This window comes from Cuculus canorus, chromosome 13, assembly GCF_017976375.1.
Source record: "Cuculus canorus isolate bCucCan1 chromosome 13, bCucCan1.pri, whole genome shotgun sequence".
NCBI lineage: Eukaryota > Metazoa > Chordata > Aves > Cuculiformes > Cuculidae > Cuculus > Cuculus canorus.
In genome coordinates this window covers 11,065,411-11,086,588 of record NC_071413.1, presented here as the reverse complement: position 1 = coordinate 11,086,588, position 21,178 = coordinate 11,065,411, and the positions used below count along the sequence as shown (strand labels likewise).

Below are 21,178 nucleotides of genomic sequence, written 5' to 3'. Positions count from 1 at the left end.
GTTTTTTTGATAACTTCTTTGCTTTCCTTTCCTGTTTCTGTTTAGTAATGAAAACGCTGAAAGGCCGAACATCCGAATAATTTTCCTTAGTAATAGGCAGAAAATATGCTGTCCAAGAAGTGCTAGGCAAAATGATAACCCCAAAAGAGTTCCAGCTAAAAAGAATGTAGAAGTTTACAGCTACAAGCATGTTTTCAAATACAATGTTGGTAGGATGCTACCAACTGTTGCTTTTTGAGTGGTGCTATGACTTTTCCACCGCGGAGGAGGATGTGGGGTTTGACTGCAAACATTCTAAAGGAAAATATAGGATCCAGGAAGAAAGAATATGAGCTTTCTAGTCTGCGCGAGCAATCTAAACTGGACTAGGGCACCGATTCACGTGCTGGCCTTTGGTAATCCCTGCTGTTTCATTCTTCGCGTGCTCCCTGAGGGAGTTTGGCCTTAGCAGTGCAAAGGCGTGTCTGGGGTAGCGCAGGGCAGGGCTGGACGTGTGTGTAAAAGGGGGAGTTCAACCCTCCCACAGGCAGACTGTGCCGTGTACCGCTTGTCCTCAGGGTCAGAGAATAGGTTTTGGCTAATCTTTTATTTACTTGTATACATGTAGCCACCGAGACCAAGAGGGGAAGAAAGGATTATGAAGATCCTAAAAGAGAAATAAAAATAAGCTGGAGAGAGAAGAAAGGTATGAACAAAGATCTTTAGATTCCTTCTTTTTTTTCCTAGAGGGACTAAGAACCTCCAAAGTCGTCAGGGATTTTGTTTACTGCCTGTTCCTTATAGATTAATTTAAAATTACTTCGCCATTTGTTATGCTTGGTTTTTTTAAGGACTGCAAGTGGTTGCCTATACTGAAAAGTTTAATAATGAGCTCTCTTAGCTCCCTCAAGATTAAAGGTAGCATGAATTAATGGTCAGGATAAGATATTTTGGCCTAAAAAGACTAAGCTCCTTTTCCTACCAAAGTACATGCATAAATATAGACAAATCCAGAATCAACAGAACATATAAACGTTATATGATGTGACTCAGCAAAAACACAGATGGCAGATTCATCAGTAAATGTTCCAATTCCAACTACTTTTTGTCTTTCATACAGACGTGAGAGCCATCACTAGAAAAGTCAGAAATTGCCTACTTTTTCCCTTCTTTATGTAATTTCAGTTCTGAGTAGCTGCAGAAATTTTTCATATGTGAAAGCGCAGATATGTTTATGCTACAGTGCTGTTTCTTTTATTTAGCAGCACTTGCAGATGATGCGTATAGTCAGTATCCTATTCCTTTGCAACTCTCAGCCTGTTACCTATGTTCTGAAGTGAAACATTTTGAAGATGCTATAAATAATCTTCGGGAACTAAATATGAATGAGGATTAATTAAATGCCAAAGTCTGGCACGGACACCTTGTTCTTTAAGCACTCTTCTTTTGATTGCATTACAATGTGAAACTATCAAGAAAAAAAAATGATAGGGCAGATACTGTTACTTTATTTAAAAGAGATGGCATTTGAAACAAAATTTGAGAATTGAGAAGCAGGGAATAACTGCAATTCAAAAGGAGCGGTGCTTTGTCTCCGACTACAGTTTTGCAACAGGTATAAAAGACAAGAGGCTCCCATGGGAATAAACTTGGAACTTGAGTGTGTAACCCCCTTAAACTTCTAGGCTAGGATTCTCGAGGGAGGATGGAGGCCTGGAAGGAGTAAAGTGTAATCCAGTTTTCATAGATCCGTGTACTACAATTCTCTCTGTAGTGTCTGAGAACATTCCCGGAAGTTACAGCTTTTCTGACAGTAACTATCAAGAATCTGTCTTCATAATAAAATGTGGGCCTAAATCTTGTTCTCCAAATGGTATAAGTGTGGAATATTTTCAGCAACACTACTCTGTCTCTTTAGAAGAGGGAATAATCAACTCTGTGACATCTCTTCCATATGTCAGTATAAAACTGGAATTTTTTTTTTTTGCTTGGTATCTCATTTCAGTGAAATTCCAGTAAAGCAGAAGAGAAGGTAGTAGCCATGTGTACATCAATGGGCTAGTGGGCTTGTCAGCCTGTTACCCTGGTACAGTCCTAAAAGCAGTCCTCGGCAACCAACCAAAAAGCAAGACCAGAAAATCTACTTCTTGGATCATTGTCTGTTTTAGTGTGCTTAACTGTTGTTTCCAAACAGATCGAGGAATTTGGATTCCTCGTGTACTTTTAGGTTGCAAAACTCATTCGATACCGACTAGACATGCAAACACCAAACTGACATAAACACAGACGGTGAAGCCCTTTTCAGACCCTATTTAGTGTCAAAGGCAGGAGAAGGTAAGTCCCGCAAGTATTTCTCTGTGAAAAGCACCTAAGAGTCTTAGCTGATACGCTTCGGAGTGTTCCGTTGTCTCTTCGTATGACAAAGGCACTGAAAGCTTTTAAATGTCCCAGATATTTCTACCTCTTGTTTTAGGAAAGTATAAAATAGGATAACTAAACTCTCCAGTGTATCTGATGTTGCTGAGCATTCTCAGAACTTAGTGATTCCTCACAGCATTTATGTATAAAGGTGCTCTGGAAATATCTGTGCTTTATGTAGAATTTCAGCTTTTCTATCCATGTATTGCGTTTTAACAGATATGTAATGTAAACAGCTTTCCTGGTCACTAAAATACTTTCTCTGGAAATTTTTAATTATCAAAATACCTTTCAGTACTAAAATGGACCATGTGATTACTTCTTGTATATTGCAAGTCTCTAATAAAAGAAATTAGGGCAACTACTTAATAAGGAAGTTGAAACGTAAATGAGAATCTCGTGCTACCTTGCTGTATGCCTGAACATGTTGAAAATGAATATTAGTTTCTTGACATGCTACTGATTCCTCGTAGGTCAACTTCACGCTGATTTCTATGAAATCTAAAATTTAGCTTTGTATGCGTGCAAGGTGCGGACAGAAATAAATGATATGTTTGTTTAGACAGCGTCAAGAAATTTCCCCAAGAAATGTAAAGATGTCTAGTCTAGTAGAAAGTGTCTCAGCCCATGGCAGGGGGGTTGGAGCTAGATGATCTTTACAGTCCCTTCCAGCCCAAACCATTCTATGATTCTGTGAAATGTCATTCCAGGAAATTACTCTTAAGTAATTACCTCTCTAAGAATTTAAACTTCAAGAACTGGAACAGTGTTGAATAGTACTGCATTGTTACAGGAACAAAATGGTGACCTATTGAAGCAGTTTTAAAATGTAAATACAGCTTTTCTTTTATGGCTAGATCTCTCTCTCTCAAAGATATATGATTTGTGTTACAAAAATAAAACTACAACAAGTAACTTATGTTTATAATAAAAAAAAAAAATTGGAACCATATGTTTAGAACTAAGTTAGTACTGCTTTCACAAATGGTTTGTTGTACAGATTTTTCAGAATTATCCCAGATAAGTATTTTGTTGATGACAAGTTGGAATTAAATTAGAATACACCCTGCGTTATTAAAAAAAAAAAAAAAAAGTCACATAAACAGAAGTATTTTTCTGGCTAAAGGCTAGTTGTCACCTTAAAGAATTTTTGGTTTAGGTTATTAAAGCACTCAATAATGATTGGCTGCCCTTGGGAGACATTTGTTAAAATTTTATGCCATGTAAACATCTGGATTCAATTTAGCCAAAGAACACTGTGAGTGAAAACTGGCAACTGTCCAGTGAACTGCAATAGGTGTCTGGAGGTTTGGATACTTCATTTGCATTACTCTTCTGAGATAAAATTTACCATCAATCCAACTAATTGAGATGCAGTAAGTGCTCTTTAGTACTTAGTATCTTAAGGAAAAATGGAAAATTAAATTCAGGTTCACATGCAGAATGCTACTGCAGTGTTGTAACCATAGGATTTGTAATAAAGGTGTACGAAAGCATTAGAGGAATCACTTTGCAAAGATATAGCTGTAAAATAATCTTTAATCCTGGGTCATGGAAGTTTTTACTCTGAATTTATTTTTGGGTTTTGCCATTTGATGTCATAACAGACATACACCTGCTGCTTTGCTAGCCTTTGGTGAACTTCCAATTTACTTCCTCTAAGTAATTTGGACCTTTATGACTGAATTGGAGATGTACCAGCCATCTTCCTTTGAGGTACTGAGTACTACATGAAACAACAACACGGTCATGACCCTGTGAAGAAAATATCCCTCGATTACTATAATATTTGGTTTTGTCTATGAGCGTTAGTAGCCATGAAGGACATCGGTATTGTTGATTAATTCCTTAAATGTAGCTTTAACTTCAAAGTGATGGTCCTTCTTCGATTGGATTTAATTTGCATGATCAAGTCATGTTCATTTTGCAATTTATAAACAACACAGGAAGCTGTTCCCATATGTAATAAAAGCCTTTTGGGGAGCAAGGAGATGGGGAAAGGTCTAGCTGAACATATGTACTTTGGCCTGTATTGACCTTCACTGACTTCGAGCATAAAACTGCTATAGTCAATTTTCTATCCTGATTCCTGGCAATTTTGTAGTCCTTTGTGTTAAGGAAATCAAATGGTGTTTGAATTTGTAGAATTATGATATGCTAATATCTTACAAGTCATAAAGAACAGCTGTGTAAATTTTCCTAATTGTGGAAAGTGCTACCTGAAGGTCTAATTAAGCACTGTTACATCCTCATAAGGTTTGCAGTCAGTGTAAGACAGGTCCTTAGACACAGCAGACTGGGCGCAAATCCTGCATGCTCTGTCCTACTTCTCTTCGTTTGTGGGACTTCATTTTTGAGACATGAATCAGTTGACAAAACATAGTTGTCATGAGGCAATGGACATTTAAGATATTTCACTTCTACTGCAGTTGCCTGTTCTTAAAGTGAACGGATATCCTTTGTGTTCTCTGTTATAGCTAAATGCATTTTTTAATGATTTGAAGCGACGTATGTTTCACAATCATTCTAAATAGTAAATGCTATAGGTGTGATCCTAACATCTTACACTCCCGCTGTCCCGGAAGGCCAGAGGGATTCTTCAGAACTAGCTGGTGGATCAGGCCACTTTCTGATATATTTGCTGAGATGCGCTGTCTCACTTCACCTAAAGTTCAAATGTTTGGGGAAACTCTACAGCATTTACCAACCGGCAGGAAAGAAAATATAATAACATTCAGAAATCGAACAATAAATATAAATCAAAGGGCTCCGTGTTAGGTTTTTTACAATACCGTGAAAAATCGTATGCTACAGCAATGTGGATGTGCAGAACATGGATGCAGGATCCATTTTGTCTGCATCAACTGTGTGAATGTCACATGGATCTTATAAGGGTTTTTCTTTACAAAAATAATCAGTCCAGATTTTTGAAGCAGATAAATACATTCACTTTTTGACTGTCCTTCTGTAATTTTCCTTGGCTTGACAGAAAACACAGCCATCAAAGGGCAGTGGAAAGGTTGTTCTTGGCCTCCTTCCCAGTTTGTAGTAGATGAAGGTCCATGTGACATTGGTATCCAGATCCCTGTAGGGGGATGTGAGTGCATAAATGGACTATGCAGACCATAATAAATCACTTGTTTCAAACAAATTTATTATTTTGTTGGCAACTAAATGATTGAGATTGTGCTGTATATACTTTGTCTCTTCCGAAATGTTGTCTTGAAAAGGAACAGATTCTTCCCTGCCTATTTCCTCCTATGACTCTTCTGAATTAATTTCAGTATAGTTCTATTTCTAATTCTTTTTCAGGTTATTCAGAGGTACAGTGGACAAAGGTTCTAAAGTAGTGTGGTTAACTGGGCAAGACCAAAGATGCACTTTAACAGTGTTGTGTCAAGAAGGCAGATAGCTGTGCACTCCTCAGATATTTAGCTAAAGAATAAGAACAGGACAGTTCAAATCAGTGCATTCTTTCTCAGTTAGTAGCTCTTAAAATAAAACAAACAAAAACCAACCACAAAGAAACCTGCCCTTTCTGTGTAGTCTTACTAGTTGGATCATTAAAGAGTTTCAGGCGTTGGTGTCTTTCAGAAAACTATTAATAGTATTGGCACTGGCAATATTTTGGAGATAAAAGTAATTTATTTTAAAGTTTTATGCCTAGATTGTATTTTTTTTCTCTTATTGAATTGCAGAGTGGGTTCTTTTCCTCCAACATATCTTAAAGCAATTCAGATGAAAGCCCTTTCTTCAGTAGTTTTCCCATGATTTTTAAGATTTTAAGATTCCCATGATATTTAAGAGCTCCACCGGTTGTACTGATCATTATCCACAGCAAAAGTCTGACATGCTAGATATGCCACTAACATCTAATTTCCCAGAAGCTAAGAGTAGAAAATCAGAATATTAACCAGCACCAAATATGAGCTAAAGGAAACAAGACCAACTGCTACAGTGAGTGAGATTGGAATGTGACGGGCTGACTGGCAATACCATGGGGGGGAAAAAAGATCCTCTTCTAGTGGAAAAAGAAAATCAGGAGAGCTGGTGGATATTCCTGAACCACAACACATAGCAGTGGAAGTGACCACCTTTCTGATTATTTCCTTAAGTATAAATGAAAGCAGAATAAATAGAGATTCTTTGCAAGTCAGGTCATTTCCAGCTATAGTATTGCTTCCCTTGTAAAGGTACTTGAATTCATCTGTTGAGGGGATTGCCCTAGTTATGCAAGTACTTGTTATGGAAAGACAACACTTCTGTTTACACTGGTATGACTTTTAACAAAGGTCAGAGGCTTGCATGCAAGCTGTAGCTTTTTATGCAAGGAGTTTGCAGCAAGTCTCTAACTCTTGTTACTGTTAAGTAGTAGCCTTAGCTGTGTGCCAGAGGCTGAAAATCTTACCCCTTTAGAGCTAAACCCTTTGAAGAATCACAAAAACAAACAAAGAATTTTGTTGTCTGTAGGCAGACTGAGAAGCTAGCTGGATTACTTCTCACTTTGTTCTTATACACAACCCACTGTCATTTTTGGGTTTTATGGAACTTCCTGATTCCAGCACTCCCTGCCTGACAGTGAATAAAACAGCATTTAGCACATGATGTCTGAATATCTCAGTGTCTAATTTTAAATGTGTTTTTCACTGCCATCTTTGTGCCTCTGCTTTTGCAGTAGCTTAAATGAGGTCAAAGATTTTGTGCCTACAATGCAGGCTAATGTATCTGAGTAATCTAATCAGCAATCTAATATGGGATTTAGAGGTCTTCAATCCCTATTTTGCCTCCAGGTGCCCACTGGTTTAAAAAACAGAAATGCTTGAAAGCTGTATTATTGGCGGAGTGCACATTTTAGCAGGCTCCTGATTTATTTGTTGTATGTGACTTGGCTGCCTGGAGCTATGGAGATCCTCTGAGTGCTTCAGGAAAAAAAAACTGGAGAAAATGAGAGGCATTCTGCTAGCATGAGACAGAGGCAGGTGTGGTATTACACAGGGATCTATGCAGTGTTCTCTTCGAAGGAAGCAGTGTTTGCTCCAGCGCGCTATCCCACGTGAGGCCATTGCCTTGCCTCCGCTTCTGCCATTTGCGCACACCCCGTTGGAATGACACTTCCCGAGGTACACTGTGAGCAAGAGAAGGTTTGTTTGGCTTAGCTTATGTCAATATTAACCAAGAGGAGGCTGATGTTTGCACCACCTTTCCTTTTGAAGCACAGAATCCTTGAATATCCTCTTATGTATTTTTGAGGTGACATAATCCCTGTGCGGTTATTTTTGTATGTACGAATAGCGCTACAAAATAAATCATTGTTTCTAAAAGTAGGATAAAATATCACTTTAAGATCTTTGCAAGATCTCTCTATTTTGAGGTTTAAATTTGGAAACCTGTGCTGTCATTTAAAAAAAAAGAAGTTGCCTTACGTCTGTTTTCCCTCTGGCTCCCAGGAGTCAGTCTCAGTGTAGCAGACACCGCATCGCTATTTCCTTTCTAAATCTAGGACAGCAAAGCTATGATACTTTTCGAAGTCCTGATGTTCTTGTTAATATTTCTTTTGACTGTGAGTGAAGGTAAAGCTTACAGAGGAAGTGTCCTAGTTTCCAGTTCCTAATTCAGCAGAATAACTTTAGAAAATAATTTTACAGCTTCTTCTATCAATATATATAAAATCATTTATATTCTAGTGTAAAAGCTTTGTACAGGATGGAAGAGATAAAATGCACAAGAATGACAGTTTGATCCACTTGTAAAATATTCTATTGCTGGTTTTGAAAGAATTTCAAACCTTTTGGAGTCATTTAACTGAGGTGCATCTGTCTGGTACACAAGTGCTAGAAAACTCTTAATGGCTTCCAGTAGCAGAAAGACATTGACACTGGAGTTAATTCAGCAAAAGGCCACTAAGATAACCAGGGAACTGAGTACATGATCTAGAAGGAGAGGCTGGGCAAGCTGGATTATTTGAACCTGAAGAAGAGAAGGTGAAGGGGAAACCTTATTGCTCTCTACATCTGTTTAACGGGAAGGGATAGAAAAGACCCAGGGCGAGTCTTCCCAGTGGGTGCAGAGCTATAGCACGAAAGGCAACAAATGGAAACTGGGACACAGGAAACTACAATTACATATGACATGGAATGTTTTCATTGTAAGGATGATCAAACACTGGAACAGATGACCAGAGAAGTCATGGGATCTTTGTCCTTGGAGAACTGGACAGGACAAAGCCCTGTTCCAAAAGATCTGCTTGCTCCTGCTTTGAGCAGGGGATTAGACCTAAAGTGTTCTGTGTTTCTATGAGTGGCGCTACTATAGTTAATCCTGGTTTTGCCATAAGAATAGAGCAGAATGTCATCATATAAAAAGCTTAATTATTTTTATAGTTTCTCTGAAAATGGAGGATTCTGGATGTACCAGCTACAGGTCACGTTTCCTGGTCCTCTCCCTTCTTCTCTGTACTAATGCAGCATTAACAGAAATGGAACAAATAATACAGGAATAAATGACAAGGTAATAACATAATGGTTTTGCAAGAGATTTGACCTGACCGGCAGGGAATGTTAAAACCCTGTTTGTATGTGACTCTGGGTCCGTGGTGAGGGAAAGTGGTCGTCAATGTCGGTGGGTTTTATTCAACAGAGGAAAGCCCCAATGAGATTTGAGTTTTTAGCCTCTGATGATAGGAATGTGTGCCTTGCACATAAATTCCTTTTCAGCTGTTTCATATTACCTAGCAAAAATCTCTCACAAATGTAAATATGCATATACACACTTTTTTCCTAAAAAAAAAAAAAAAAAAAAAAAAAGATAGTGGTGTTGTAACAAGTATTAGTACTACATTTGAAGAGGGGAATTTTCAACTCAAAAATTCTTTTTATTTACTTCTTTATTAGATTGGGATAACATTTTCAAAACTGTTCTACTAACACAAGATATTAAATCTGGAAATAAGAACTAAGTAACTGGCAGACTAAATTTCACTGTTTAAAAACAAAAAGAGTTTAATTGAAGAAAACTAAATGGCTCTTTGAAGAAAGTTTGTTTATGTATAGTTGAGACATTTTTATTATAAGACAAATGCTGTTTTCCTGCATGTTCATTGACCTGGGTGGACTGCAAGAGTGCTACTGAATTCCTCAGGAGATGATTTTATTGTTATATTGATACCATCCATAAGTGCTGTGTATAGAAAAGGTTAAACTCTAACATCTGTACTGTGGTTATACTTTGTCCTTATCTATGTAAGATAGTCGTTATGGGGGTAGAAAAAGAAGGAGGAGGAAAGGGTCATGATTTCAAACTGTAGCAGGTATTTAGAAGATGGCAACTGTATTAAAAATAAGAGTGCCAGAAATGGAGCAAAATGCTTGCTTTCAAGGGAATAGCACCTAAACAGCATGCTGCAGTCTTTTGGTTTTTAAACATCTCTCAAAGCAACGTGCTAGCAGTGGGGGGAAAATTGAACAGTCTGGGGGAGTTGTCTTTCTCCAGTACGCTTTAAAAATAGAGATGAAAACATTGCTGAGTTCCACAAACCAAATACACCTCTATGCAATCCTACTAAATCAGCAGAATTGTATCATGATCTAGTCATCCCTGCAATTTGGACTACATGACATTGAGTTCAAGGTGCTCATATATCAGGGCAATAGATATGTCACCCTTGTAAGATATCGGCACGTCAGCTAGTTTGCTTCAGAGTCAGAAGTTGGCACAGAATGCTATTTGGAAGGCCGTCCTTCGGGAAACTCCCTCCTGAGCGTGTGAGTTCAGGAGGAAATATTAATAAATGCATATACTAGAGAGTGCAGGGCCTACTGTTATGCAAAATGAGAAATAAAAACTTTCTCATCAGTTGCTAAGAAAGTGTGTTTTGGGAGATTTCACTTTTGATATTTTAATTTCTGCACAATCTAGGATATAAAGATTAATTTGAGATATCTTGTCAAAATTACATATGTGTGCTTTAGAAAGCATATTCTACTACAGAGGCTGCTAATCATAGTATATAACTCTATGTAAAGTTAAATACCACTTGCTAGGCACCATATAATTAACCCTTCTTTCAAGCAAACTCTACTGACATTCCTTGAAACATATGCCAAGAGGAAAGGATGTAGCTGAAAAAAAATAAATTTAAGGGGCTGAAGGTAAAGTGTGTAGAGTAGGATCTATCCAGACGAGATGTTACATGAGGCAGAGGTTTTGCTGTGACTTAAGATAGAATTTAGCTCAAGGCAGGATGCAGCCTGGGGTATGTGGCCACGTTCACATAAAAGTGATCCCAATGCCCGGATTTGCACTATGTTGCTCTTGAAAGCAAAGTGGAGGAAGAAAGTAGATACGGTTCCACCATCTTTTAATGAGTTTCTTTGTTGGGATCAACCAAACCAATGGCAGGGACTTGTGCTATGTGTGACCTTCCTCTGATACTAGACAGGAATTGCGATTTCCTGTGCAGATTTCCATCGCTGTGCACCTATGTGACATCGCTGTCTGTGCCAACAGGCTTTGACCCACCCCTACTTAGCATACTGACCTTTTTTCACAAGTTGACGGTAAAGAAATGAGAATAGCCTCTGTATTCAGTTCTTCTGACCCCTTGCATGGGTCAAGATAAGTTTAATGGCTGCGACGTGCTAAACTCAGGGTCTGTGAAGGGAGTGTGATGCCAGCAGGGGAAGAATGGTGGAAAATATTCAGCAGCAATTGAAACGCAGTTGGCTTATGCATTTTAAGATGAATTAAAGGTGTTCCACCAGCATCTGGAGGTCCTTTCGGGAGCTTCTAGAATCTCTGAAAAGTAAATCTGAGTAAACTCTAGGCTTTAAGCTATCTCTGCAGTGGACAGTAGAAGCATAGTGTGTTAAAGATAGCAGGCATTTTCAGAGTTCTCTCTTATTTTTATCCTGTGTGTATCAGCTGTCTGCAGTTGGTGATACGAGCAGAATCTATTGAATGTATTTTCTTAAGTGTTTAATGCTAGCATGTTCTATCATATCACTAACTTTTAACTTACATTGCTTTCATGCAAGCATTTAATGAAACCATTTAATACTATTTATTTACTTAATAAAACCATTTAATATGCTGATTTCTAAATATTATTGCTCTGACATCCTGAATCATATTACAATATCTTGATGATGTAATAATCTAGATTAGGACCTGATATTTACTTTGCTTGGCTTTCCAGTTAAATGAGTTTCATGAGATTCTGCCCTCTTTCAGCTGCTTTTCAAGTTGTCAGCTTTCACACCACTGTCTGGTTCTATAAAAGTGATGAAGGTGGATTTTTTTCTTACTATATTTGTGATAGTGAGTGATCAGGTGCCACAAGTGCTCAAATTCCAGACCAAACCAGAGGCTAGACTTGGTTTCACTGCTTGAAGAGTGAATCTTTGTTAGTAATTATGTTTTCTGCTCATACCAAGAAAATAAACACAGCTGTACTAAGTGTGGAAGTAAAGCTCATATCGCTTATAATATTACTATAAGGTATAACAGCTCATCCTTTCTTTCTAACAGACCATGCTTTCCAGGACTAAATCTTCATTAATGACGTAACTTTTGCTAATGAGGCTTCAAAAATATCCAGCCAAATAGTGCAAGATCTTGCATTAATAACAGTGAATGATCTGAGGTAGCTGACAGTTCATTATGATGTGGCAGAAGCTTGATGGAGTGCTGACAAGTGGGTAGCAAAAATGACAGACACTATTTCCAGAAAATGTGAAGTGGTGACATTGTTTTCTCCTGTGGATTTGACTCAGAAGATTGGAACTCAACTTCTGGCTTTTGTATCCAACACTTGTTGGCAGCATATTGCTGTGTAAATAAATCTATTTAGTTCTTGTTTCCTGGTTACTTTCCCAGATTATGTCAAAGTACATGAAATACACATTAAAAGGAAAATATCTTTTATCTTAATAATAACAATTTAAAAAGCTCTCAGTATTCTTCAGTCGGACATATATAAAATGAAGAAATATGCATTTGATATGGCTATATGTAGTTTAAACAAACACTTGTACTTTTTGTGGCAAATAATGGGAAAGGTTATCTGTATCATAACACAGCTGAATGTTGGTTCTTTGTATGATGCTGTGAGATTAGGTGTTCTTCCATGGCATACTCAAATCTATCCTGGCTTACTTTTTGAACCCTCAACACCCCCTTCTCCTTGTAAAAAGAATGCTGGAAAAATACAGAAGACACACAAGTTGTATTTTGGGAGAAAATCAGAATTATGTGATGGTATTCAGAGATTTTGATGATGGATGGACAGATAAAGTTCACTTGTAGGCATTGTCTTGCAGCGTAAATTATAATACAAACGTTGGCAATATCATAAATTTCCACTATGAGCACTATATTAATTACAAGAAGTAAAGACGTTCCCTTGTAGCTCAACTGATGGCACATAGAGAGAGAAGGATGATGATTATAATAAATCAATACAAAGAGTTAAAATAAGATGATAACAAGATAATGCTCACAAAGTCTTTAACTTAATGGATACTGTCTTCACATTCCCTTGAAAGCTTAAGAGATTATATTTATTCCTGTACTTTCAAACCCTGACTTACCTTTGAAGATTTACATTATGTCCATCCTGCATGGCAGGAATTTGCTAGCATGACAAATATATTCTTTGAGTTGTTATCCAAGAAGTTACTAATTTGTATTGTTAGCTGTTCCAGTAGGGACCGTAGGCACAATGCAGCCAGAAAACTCTGGATCTGTTACACTGGAGAACACTATTTAATAGAATGGAAAGTGATTACATAGTCTCATTTTCCTGTGTGAGCTATAAGAAAAGATTTCCTTCGTACCTCATGATTAACTTACAGATATAGAGTATAATTTACCACTTCAGTAATTAAATTATTTCAGATCTTGCTATGGATGAAATTAGATTATGGTCACTGGAAAGGGGGGCACATTCAGGTTATACAAAGTCCAAAACTTTACTTTTTAATAATTTGTAAGTTCTTCAATTGTGTTTTTAGAAAGAGTATTACTTTCCTATTTAAATCTTCCTCCAGGCAAGAGGTGCGATGCTGCTGCCGCTATTCTGTTTCACGAGTGCACCACCTTGAACAGAGGTGTTAGACTATAGCGAGAGCATGTATGGTGTGTCCTGTACCACGTCTTGCTCTAGGTTAGAAAGCCTCTTCTTGCTGTGTAGACTTTTATATGCTATTCTCCAAGATGGAATTTGCCTGCAGAATCTCCATACAAAGATTAGCAGTGTAAAGTGAAAACCTGGATGTTGATGATGATTTCATTGTCCTGCTGTGCATATCCAGATACTGTGTTAGTGGTCCTTTCTATTTTTTTTACAATTTCTCTTTGTTTCCTTTTAATCTAGCAGGCTTTTCAGAAATATGTAGAGGAAAAGAGAGGCAAAATATGATGGATTATGTGGTAACTGTGAGGTAGTTAATTCATAGCCACTTCAATGTATGACTTTAAGATGTATTAGTCCCCTTCTTATGCTTTACGTCATTGCTATAGAGATTTAAGGGTATGTGCACAGTTATTAAATTAAATTACAGGTAGCAATCTCTTTCCAGTTGAGAGATTCAAAGACTTAAGTAATTAGTCTGCCTGTTAGGCTCAAATCGCTAAAGCCATGGAAATTCTAGCACAGGCTTTGTTGGAGATTCTTCTGAAAACGGAAAAGCAGTCCTCTTGCCCATGTTTCGTTAAAGGAATAAATAGAACTTTTCCTAAGGACTATCAACAGGCAGCAGGGGAGCTCCCTGAAGATCTGCTGCCTGACAGGGTTAATGTCCAAAACTACTGATGAAAATTGTAAAATTGCTTAACACTTTCAGCCCTTCTCTATCAAATATTGAAACCTGTGGAAGATATTGTCAGTTGTGTACAGAAGGATTATGACATCAGTTTCCATTCTCTCCGTGAAACTGGAAGCAGGGTGCAGAGTATTCATACAGCTGTTTTCTTCACCATTGCACCATCATCAGAGAGACAAAAACATTAATTTTAAATTAAATGTATGAATTAGCCTGGGAGCTCCGTTTGGCTCTACTTTGGCTATTGGTAAAGACCCCCAAATCTTTCCACATGCCTGCTGCGTAGGTAGTAAAGGGCTGTGCTCCCACAACACGAATGGGGTATGAATATTTCCTGCCCTTCATGCAACTCTGATATCACTGGAATTCCATGGCCTTTTATAAGCTGGAATCCCACCTTTGTAAGTCCACCTATGTAACTGTTTATACAGAGGGATAAGCATATGGTGATCTGCTTCTCTGGAAGATGAAACTCAGGCTAGACTTTCAGCAAATGGGGAAGGCCTAATACAGTTCCTTGGTGAGGACAGAGATGCAACAGAATAAATAACCTAAACTTTTTCCCAAACCAGAGAGATCTTCTGGCTAAAACTGATCTCTCCTAATTAAGGTCTTGTGTACACCAAGCATGAAAATTACTTCTTAGTACTAGCAGAGGAATACAATGAAAGGCAGCAAATGCTCTTCTGTGCCTTAGGATGTAAAGTAACAAAGAGGAAATGGTAGGACCCAGAGGAAACGGAACCCTTGTCTTCCTAAAAACACAGTAGAAAGATCAGTAAGGCTTCTGTGTAAGTAACGCGATACGGCTGATGCAGGAGCTTCATGAAAAATGGAGTGTATCTAAGTGAATCTGTGTGTAAGCCAGTGGTGATGCCAGGGGATCCTTCTGCTTAAGCGTGTAGCTGGTGAATGTGAAATGCTTTCCAAAACCACACTGTGAGGATTGATTCTCAGTACATAACTTATTGCTTAATGAATACAGTAAGTCGTCCGGAGTAAAAAAAAAAACAACACAGCTGCATTTCTAAGATTCTGTATCTGTGCTCATATTAAATGAATGTATTCCAGCACTTCACTCTGCCAATGTCTGTCTTGCTAAAGCCTTTTTTCTTTTTCTAGACAGCAAGTTTGAGAATATGATCCATTTCTGAGGTCTTATGCTTCTGGTTTGGATGAGGTCTTATGCTTCTGGTTTGTGTATTGTATCAGGCAAACAAAGCATCCTCCCCCTCAGATCCATTCACAGCCTCTCTGTTACTGTCTGTTGCCTCTGAATGGTGCTGAACGATTCAATCCTTCCTCCAATAACCTCAGCTCAGTAGGATCTGTGCCTTTTTAGTTAATTGCTTAGTTCAAATATTCACATTTTTTTATGACATTCCTCATGAAGGAAGAGGGTTTGAGCATCTACAAAACTGCTATTTTCATTCAAATCCCAGTAATCTTTTGGAGCGCCTCATATTTTTTTGGTCATGCCTGCAAAAGAGAGGATAAATATCAGGATGTCAACATACTGTAACTACTTCCGATATTGCTAGCTTTTATTGTCTTGCCACTTTCTTTTGTCCATATTTTCTTCTCTATCCCATCTTATACAAAAGTCTCTGTGGGGCAGGAAGTGTCTGAACTTTATGTTCATTGAAGAACTGAAGCCCTGACATATGTTTAGGATTCATAGGCATAGGTGCATTTAATAAAAGAAGAACAACCTGCATAACTTAATCTGATGCAAAACTGGACTTGATACTATTAAGACTATGTAAAGGGATCTGTGATCATACCAAAATCTCTGAAAATCTAAATTATATGTTTTTACCTAAAACACTTTAGTGCCCTATAATTTGAAGATGTGGTCACTTGCAGCTTGTACAGAAGAAAGAACTAAATTCGGTCTTCTGTCACAGAAATTTAGCCGACCCCTTGTAGGGAGTGTACGTATGACTTAGACCGTGGGCTTGCTTGTAGATAACATTTGTGACATCAAAAGGATGAGAAATGGTCCATCACTGTCCTAATGTCCTGGTTGTTCAGGAGGGTTAGTCCATAAATTACAGTCATGATTACAGTAGAATATTTCCTAGTCCTCTTGTGAGTACTGTGAGGGCAGTGAATCAAATGTATCCATTGCCTTTTTATGCACACATGAAGACAAGGGAAAATTGCAACTGGAGAAGTGCAGTGATTATTCCATCTTCCCTCAGAACACACAGGACCCACTCTTGGGAACAGAGACACAGGATTTAAGGTCCTATTTTACTTTTCTTTTAGTTTCTGAATTCAGGTTATCCTAGACCATGGAAGATTGGTACTGCTTGCATTAAATATGTACAAAAGAAGATATATTAAAAAGAGTATTCCCAGATTATGCTTGTCTAGATGAATCTCAGCGGATTACTAACATGCTATAATGCATACATTACTCATAGTTTATGTTGTAGATAATATAATCCTTTTGATCTAGGAAATAACATCTGTTAGATCTCCAAAACAGTAAATTATACTTTTCTATAAGCCTTGTAACTTGTCTGTATGGGTAATAATATGTAGTTGTAGCACTTGCTCTGAGCTAATCTCTGCTGGTGCACAAAAAAAAAATAAATGCATGCTGCAACTGATCTGTAAGGCAGAGAATCTGACATTTCTTAGCCTACTGGCTCAAATTAGTTACTTGTATAGTGGTTTAACAATACTTAAGTCTGATCACAATATTTACATTTCTGTCATTGCAACTGCAGTTCGAATCTCAAGGTAAAAACATGATAAACTTGGAATGGTTTTACCAAGTGCCTCAACTGGACCAAGATTTTTAGGGCAAGATTGACTTTTTTTGCTTGCTTTTTTTTATCTCTGTGAGCACAAGAGATGGCAATTTATAACCTGCCTGCTTGATTTGTACAGATAATCTGTAGAGATTTACCTCCTTTCTAGGATAAGATCTTTTCACGACTTCTTTGGGATAAGCAGGTTCTGGGATAGTATTTTAAATGTGGTTTCGGGTTTGACACATGCAAGTTTAGGCTGCTGAGACCATGTATTTAGCAGTATGGGTATAAACAGGTATCAAGTAGCCACCCAGTTCTTATTTGTGTTTGTTGTCAGTTTGTACTGTACAAAACCACGATGAAAAAAGTTTTGCATAGTAAAAGGATTTTGTTATGGTTTCATTAAGCATCACGTTATAACGAAGTTACAAAACTAGAAAGCCACAAAGATAAATGAAATTTAAAATAGTTTGTGATGAGCATGTACACACTTCAGAAGGCCTCTGGCACTAATATGCCCTGGTGTCTATCCTCTAACTAGATTAAATTCATTTCCATTAGAATTCAGCAGATGCAGCTGCTGTGGGTTCTTTTTCATTTCCAGGGGCTACTTTCTCCATGATAGAAACTCCAGATATCCATTTGTTTTTCAGTGTCTAATTGTTAGACAACAATCTTGAAGTAGACAATAAAATTGGGAACTTATGGTAAACACAAGTTTAAAAAAAAAAAAAAAAGGAAAAAGTGGGCATGTCTTAAAGTAGTTTCCTAATGGATTTCCTAATTGAGGAGAAAAAGGAAGATATGCAACCCAGAAAAACACTATGCACACTTTGAAAAGTTGAACCTGAACAGTAGAATAAAACTTTTCAAGAGAGAGTAGTCACTGCAAAAAGAAGCTAAATTGTCAAAATGAAATTGGAAATGAGGTGGCAAATTTAGTAGTTGAAATAACAAGAGGTTATTTCTTGTTTTCCATGAATATATTGGCATTCATCTCTGCCTCAAAAAAAAAGCCACCTTCCACAACAACAAAGAAGAAACAACAAAATTTGGATGCAGCACTATAGGAACTCTACAATCAACGATGACAGGAGTTTTGATAGGGTATATTAGTTGGATTTTTTTCACATGAACTCTAATTCCTTGCTAAAAGCAGTTTAACAGCTGCTTTGATGTGCAGCTGGGGAAGATTCTGCTTTGGTTACTTACCAGGATAGGTCACATTCCAGGGCGTCCCATTGTAATGCACTTCTAAGGACCATTATTGGAAACTCATGGATGAAATTCATCAATCGTGAAAATTATTGTCTAGCGTGATGAGTAAAGGGACAGGCATTTTTGTTGAAACTAGTGGAGTCAATTAATTTTAAATTGGTCCTTGAGTAGTGCAGTTTAGGATACGTGCAGAGATGACTGATTTTCTTGCTAAAGCGGTAGCTTCCTCTGCCACCCATCCAAACTTTGCAAATGTGTATGATGCCCAAAATAGTTTGGCAGCAAGAAATCCCCGTGTTCTAGAGCTTATGTTCTTCTGAACAAACTGGGGATTTTTTCCATTACGACTCTTTTCATACATCTTTAAGGAAGCCTGTGTTATAATAATACGTTAAGACACAGCAAGACAGAGACTGTGGCAGGCCTCTACTTGATGCGATATATCTTCAATCGCATATTATTTAAAATGAGACAGTGATATTGTAGGTTTCCCTAATCCATATATAAGCCATGCAGGCAGATAGGGCTCTGGTATTTTATCATGTCTTGAAGTGCCTCCCTGGGGTGTGCCTGTTGGAATCCAGTCCTAGCCTACAGGGTCCCTCTGGTAACGGATGCAATATGCAATGCTTATCCCCGCTGGGCCAGCCAGGGCAGGATTTGCTCCATAATTATGAAAAAGGATATATATTTCACTGTACAGATGTTCAAATGATGTGTTTGCTTTCTTTCATTTAGAGAGAAATAAACGTTTTAGCAGTATCACAGTGAACACAGGCACAGCTTGCAAAGGATTTCTGTTTAATGTCTTATTGAATGTTGTTACCATGTCACCCATAACTACTTCGGAAGATGATATCTTTATGCAGCTGACAAGCTATAAATTTTCTCTCAGGCAGCTTTGCGAAAGTATGATCTTCCCAAGAGCTTTTCATTTTAAGCAAACGCACAAAATAATCAAAGCAAGTATGCGTTTATTTATAACTACCAAAAAGATTTCATATTTCATTTTGGGCTTACTTTTGTGTATGTGCTTAATCTTTGATAAAGTCTAATAATTTTTTTAGAAACTGTTTCACCTTAGCCAGGGAGCAGCCTTTTCTGCACAAGTGAGAGATGAAAAAAAAAACAAATGACCCCCAAAACAAACAAAAAAACCCAAACCAACAAACGTTAATAGCAATTTTAAAACAGTGTTTAGTAGAGAAAATGATGGTGATATTATTGGCGGTCAGTGTCACCATTCTAACTGGGATGGCCAACCTATTCTTGTCATATTGCATTCTCTGAATTATCCTGTTGCAAACCAGGCTGTGTGGGTTTTTTGTTTGGTTTTTGTTGTTGTTGGGTTTTTTTCTCTTGAGACCAGGGATAACACTGGTATAGTGACCTCACTGAATAAAAGGAAGCTTGTGACTCAAAAGCTTTCCCATGCAGCAGTGGCTGTCAGCAGGGAGGGCTGGAAAAAAGAGATGATGCAATGGTGAATGATACTCCAGTAGGAAGGAAGACATGCAGTGTGAAATTTGTATCAAAGAACATTACAGTACCTCAAGCTTTCTCTGTACTGGGGTATGAAAACCAGAATGTTCTATTTTGTAATTTTCCCTCCTCTCTGGTAAATCAGAAGTGTCGAGGGTAATGCACATAATCAGATTTCTTCATGCGGACAGCTTCTTCAGTGAGGTGTCCCTTTCACTTTTATAAACCTCATTCCACACTCTGGTGTCTCTTCAGAATAACCCTCAGTAAAATTAACAGGAATGTTGCATGGCAAAGGATACCTGATGATAAGTATCCTTGCTTTACACTGTTTCCAGAACACCTAATATAAAGTGTTAGATCAGCAAATCATGTACTGGCTAAATATATTTTTGGTGACAAGAGTTTCTTGACAATAATAATGATGGTTAAATTCATTTCAAACATAAACAGGAATGTGAATAAAGTGGACCCTTACAGCAGTACGTGATCTTGCTGCATTTACGTCTTGGTGACCATCAGAACTCTGAAAAATTACTGATGAGGAAAGATCAGAACTCCCCAATTGCCTTTCATTTAAAGCTTCATGCAAAGTTTGCTTCTTTAGCCAAGCTTCCCAACAGTCGTGCTCTCATTCTTACTGATTCATGCAGAAAATGAAAAGCAGGAGACTTTTTGTCACTCTTTATATGGGTAGGGGAAGAAGAGATGGGGGGGAGGGAAGAGTGGAAGCATGACCTTTTTCTTTGGAGGTGTTCTCAGAATGCTCTTTTTCTGGCAAACGTTTGTGACTGTGCTCAGTCACGGACCTGAGTACAGTCAATAAGTAAAGGCTGAACAGGGAAACAATGAAACATTCATGTGTACTGAGAGAGCTGGAACAGTAGGAATTGGTAGACGTGGCAGGATCTGGGCAAGGTGTTAATCATGTGCCTCAGGAGACTGGTTGTCAGTATAGAAATGGGGATTAGTGTGTGTTTTCTCATCAGAAAACTTGAAGAGCAGCCATGAGCCTCTGTCAGGGGTACTTCACAAAAGCAAAAAAGGGAATTTGTGAGCAAGGAAAATGATGCCACTCTCCTTTTTCCTACCAATCTGTTTAAGGCAACTATTTAATAAACAAATAGGCTTATGCCAAGGACAGCAGAATCCTTTACACATTTCCTCCTGATTTTTAAGAAGATTCAAAATATTGGCTATTTGCCTGAATCACGAATAGAAATACAGTGAAAGAAACCATAAGAATTTAGATAGGAACTACTTTGAATGTGCTTGGTATGGGACTATGTTTGTGTACCTCTTAGGAAACTGACTTATTTGTGCCAGCTAGTGGTGTTTGCATACACTGTTTGCTGTTTGGTTTTGTATTAAACAGAAGATGTGTTGAGATTGGTTCAGAACATTGTATAAAATGTTTAGACTTCAGCTGGCATCTGATTATTTGTGTATACAGATAATCTGCCAAACTAACGCAGATCTGGTCATAGCCGCTGACTT

At 37.8% G+C, this 21,178-nt stretch overlaps 1 protein-coding gene across 2 annotated transcripts in view; it reads left to right on the top strand.

Annotated features, from left to right (window-relative positions):
- The first annotated feature begins 566 nt into the window (after positions 1 to 566).
- The window catches only part of SIAH1 (siah E3 ubiquitin protein ligase 1), a 46,127-nt gene continuing 25,515 nt past the window's right edge, over positions 567 to 21,178 (top strand). Inside the window, exon 1 of one of the 2 annotated variants that reach the window (XM_054078395.1) lies at positions 567 to 685. The gene's annotated coding sequence lies outside the window, so the exon portion shown is untranslated. Of the gene's footprint in view, positions 686 to 2,290; positions 2,314 to 21,178 lie in introns of those variants that run through there. The other variant, XM_054078394.1, reaches the window with a different exon arrangement.